Source organism: Macrobrachium rosenbergii, chromosome 59 (assembly GCF_040412425.1).
Source record: "Macrobrachium rosenbergii isolate ZJJX-2024 chromosome 59, ASM4041242v1, whole genome shotgun sequence".
Lineage (NCBI taxonomy): Eukaryota > Metazoa > Arthropoda > Malacostraca > Decapoda > Palaemonidae > Macrobrachium > Macrobrachium rosenbergii.
In genome coordinates this window covers 7,105,208-7,109,569 of record NC_089799.1, presented here as the reverse complement: position 1 = coordinate 7,109,569, position 4,362 = coordinate 7,105,208, and the positions used below count along the sequence as shown (strand labels likewise).

The 4,362-nt window shown below is 37.7% G+C and overlaps 1 long non-coding RNA gene across 1 annotated transcript in view; it reads right to left on the bottom strand.

Moving 5' to 3' along the window:
- Positions 1 to 2,283: 2,283 nt before the first annotated feature.
- Positions 2,284 to 4,362, bottom strand: part of LOC136837476 (uncharacterized) — an 8,050-nt gene continuing 5,971 nt past the window's right edge. The window contains exon 5 of the long non-coding RNA XR_010852701.1: positions 2,284 to 4,023. This is a non-coding gene — a long non-coding RNA (uncharacterized lncRNA). The remainder of the gene's footprint in view (positions 4,024 to 4,362) is intronic.

Genomic DNA, 4,362 nt, shown 5'->3' with positions numbered 1-4,362 from the left:
CTTACTTTCTCTTCTTTTTCATTTCTTTATAATTCAAGGCTCTGAGTTAGACGTCCCATTGGTCTTATTATACAGATCATCAAAAGAAAGTTATCTGAGTAGTAAAGGCTATGAACTACCGCCGTAATATACCAGTTTTTACTTTCCTTAAGTTTGTCACGATTTCCATTAAGAAACACCTTTTGAATTTTAAAACAAGTAACGGGGACTCGGATCGATATTCACAATGCATAAATAAACAAACAAATGGACGAATAAACTGAGTAATTATTGAAATGAGAAAAAAATCATCTTGGTAAAATTATTATTTTATTTACCACAACATATACAGTTATCAAAATTACAAGCTCTTGAATATGGTCCAACAAAAGTACATCAAAATGGGAATACAAATCTTTAGAATAAAAAAAAAAAACATACAACCAGGACACTTGGAACCATGTCTTATATAATATTTTCAGCATATTAATTTTCACAAATAAAACTGTAAATGCAGCTAAATACACGAAAACCTTATTTTACGAGTCAATTTTTTTCTAGACTCTCAGTTGACCAGTGTCAGTGCTCGGTAGCACTTTAGAACAAACGTTGAAATGCCACGGTACTTCTCTTTGCCTTGCTTTGTTTACTGTTACATTATTCCTTCAAGAGTTCTGTGGTGCTTTTTTAGCTTATATTAGGTGAGGTCGTGACGCTGAAAGATTCTGTAGCTTACTATGTCCTTATTTTTGCGTGGAGATGCAGGGATCCTAATGGAGTATATTGTCTGGAGGCTGACACTGATTAGGCCGATTTAACCTCGTGTGTATGTGTATGTGTATATATGTGTGTACAGGACTAGATAATCAATAACAAATAATGTCAATAATACTGCCAAAATGGAACTGCGCATGTTGCATATAAAAGCATTACGAAAGTAACATTCTCGTGACAGGAACTGCCCAGAGACTAAAGAATCTGTATTACGTTGAGATTCTTAACAAATTTTTTTGTGGAGGGGTGGGAGGTGGTAGGCTGCTTTCTCTCGCTCTGCAAAACCACAGCAGAGACTTTCACGTTCGCATTGCTTCTGTCATAGGTATGACCGCTGTCATAGCAGTGTGTATGAGTTCAATAAAATCGTCGTTAGGCTTACCTTAACACTTTTAAAAGCCCTTCAGTTCACTAGGCTGTGATCAGAAGCTCAGCAGGAAAAGAGCAACTAAGAGTTAGAGATTCTAAGTTATTCAATCGAGGCCACGGAAAAGTTTGCTGTCAACTATTCTTTGGGTTAACTACACAGAGGTTCTGCAGTTCATACTTAATCCTATCTGTAAATGGTATTCGCAAACAAGGCTCAACTAGTTCATGTGCTACTCTGCTCTAAAATGGAAGACTGCAGTATCTGCAAAAATACAAAACTGAGAAAAATGGTAGATACTGCTGTTTTCCCTTCCCATGCTACTGATTTTGCAGATACTGCAAATGGGACCCCCTAAATAGAGCACTGAAGAATCATTCTGAAACTGCAGTAACTTGTGTATTATTGTTTCACGAGCCCAATAGGTGGCATATCTCAACTTCGAAAATTTTGCAGATACTGCAGTTTTCCATTTTAGGACAGTACGGACACAATTGAATTTCGCAGAAATTATGGACTGTCTGGCGTCCGATTCACACACCCGAGTCAATTTATGACCTGTTTTTATAGTAGCATGTAACTTTCACCCAAATACTGAGACAAGACACATTTACACACCATATATGTATATATTCATGTATAACCCTGTTTTCACATATTTATTTAAAAAGACGTTATTAATTTAAGTAGGTTAAGTAAAAGAAGTGATTGCGATTCAGAGGGAGAGTGGCTTTTTTTTAAAGATTTAGTGGCCTCTTTTTCTTTCAGTGTTGGAGTATTTCTATGTATGTTTAGTCTTAGTTCTGCAATGAATATTTGTGCCATAATTTGATATAAGGATTCTTTATACATGCATAATAAATATCTGAAAAATCTGGATGACTGTCAATGCCCTCTCGTAAGTATATAATTACATTTGACTATCTATCTATCTATAATTAAGAAGTGACTGTATGGAATTCAACATCTTTGATTTATAATTCATGGCACTTTCGTTATCAAAATTCCACGTTTATTGGTAAGGATTCTGAATGTAATTAACAACAAAGAACCTTTATATACATATATATGTATATATATATATATATATATATATATATATATATATATATATATATATATATATATATATATATATATATATATATATATTAGTTGATTCCCCGAGATCACTTTCGTAACAGACGCGCTTTTGACCTTGGCGCCAACCGTAACATCACGCAGATGTTCCCAGACGTGAAACGTCTGTCTGACCGCTTCAGCGTCCTATTGGACTACTTTAACTGATAATTACCACGGAGCGTATAAATCGTTCGCCTGTGCCATGATTTCTGATTTTTAATCATTGTTGCTAGAAGAGTAGGAGATAGCTAAGACGACTGCTCGTCATCGTTCATTTCACATCAGCTAGTTGATGAATCAGGCTTTTTAAGTTTGTTTTTCTACGGTGTGCAAATATTAGGCCTATCTCAAAAGATATTTTTTACTCGGTAAGAATTTATGTTCTAGAATTTGTCTCTGAAGATGGATCTTTCAGTAATTACGAGAAGACTTGTAAGATTTCCCTTCCTTCAGATCTGGTTTGACATGGGACTAAATAATCATTAGCAGATAATATAAACGAGACTACCGCAACAGAACCAGCGTTAGCCGTCTTCACAGATTACCTCTAGGCGCAATCACAAGAAAACTTTTAAGATTTTCCTTATTTCCGATTCATTTCGACGTGGGACTAAATAACCAATATCAAATACATTCAACGAGACTACCGAAACGGAACCGACGTAAGCCGTCTCAACAACATTACCTCTAGACGCAACCGCTCTCTCACGATCAAACCGCCACCATCACCGCCACAGCCACGCCGACCTCGCCCGCGTTACCATCACTCTTACCCTCGGTGATAATAGGCTACTTTTTTGGTGTTCCGTTCTGATAATCCCGGATACCACTACTCTCGCTCTCGCTCCGATGAGTGAAGGTGAAGCTGAGCTAAAGAAACCAGAGGTAATACCGCCAGCCAGATCCTTACATATTTGCGTGTAGCACAAAAGGTATAGATCGGTATGAATGTTTATTTACTGCGTTCCTGAAATTCAGATCAGAGCCAAACTGAAGAAGAAAGGGGGGATATCTAATTTGCATTCATTCAGATGTGTCACCTTGAAAGAGCCCGTTGATGACGAAAGAGTTTTGGGGAGATGACATAAACGCAAGTGACTAATCCATGTCACAGTCTATGTTTTTCTGTGTCTGCAGGCAATTGCGTGCCTCAGAGTAGAGGTTTGTTATTTAAAGATATGATCTTGGTTTTTTGCAACAAGTCAAGCGTGTCCCGATCGTGAATTTTAACAGTGGTGGAAAACGACAGACTGTTTCTTGCAAAGTGAATAGATGCCATGTCTCTCCTCTACTCTGGCAAAGAAATAGGCAATCAAATCTCTTACGTTTTATTCTCCCAGTCCAAATACGTGTGACAGCAATGACACTAACTACATTCCAGCGATATTCTTTGGACATTTTCTATATAGTGGATTATTCTCCTTTCATTCTATACCTCTCTTCGCAAGAAGAAGAGTAATCGAATAACCAATGAGGTGGGACCAGAGATCTTATAATCAAGACTGCACTTCATCCCAGCCAGTGTGGATCATGGACAGTAGCACCGCATAGCAGATGGGAGCCACCACAAAAGGTGTCATTAAGATTGTTGCATACTGCCATACCTTTGGCTGCAAAAACAGGAAGACCCAAGGCAGTACCATTCATTTTTCAGGCTTCGGGAAAAACAAACAATGTGTTACATGCCATGTTGCTTCAGCTGAAGAGTGGACCTTCTGACGATTTCTGACATTCCGAACATTTGCAGAGCTGACCAGTATCATAGTAACAGCACTACCAACCTGTAGTAGTAATGTAAAAGGACCAAGTTTATTAAAAAAATGCCTTCTCAGATAAATAACCATATGGGCACGACGGAAAATGGTATGAAGGCCGTGCTCAGTGCCAGCCCCATGGGCATGAACACTGAAGCACAAACACTTAGATATCTTGGTAAACAGTAAATGGGGGTCCAGAGCATTCCACCAGCAGAGCAAGTTCATTGTTAGGTTTCTGAAGCGCAGACCAATTTTTTACCACTGTAGATTAGAATGCATACATTTGTTTGATATCAGAAAAGCTAAGTGGAACAAGAAACTAAAATTCTTTGTCATGAATAAGCACAGGTAAAAAATTATTTG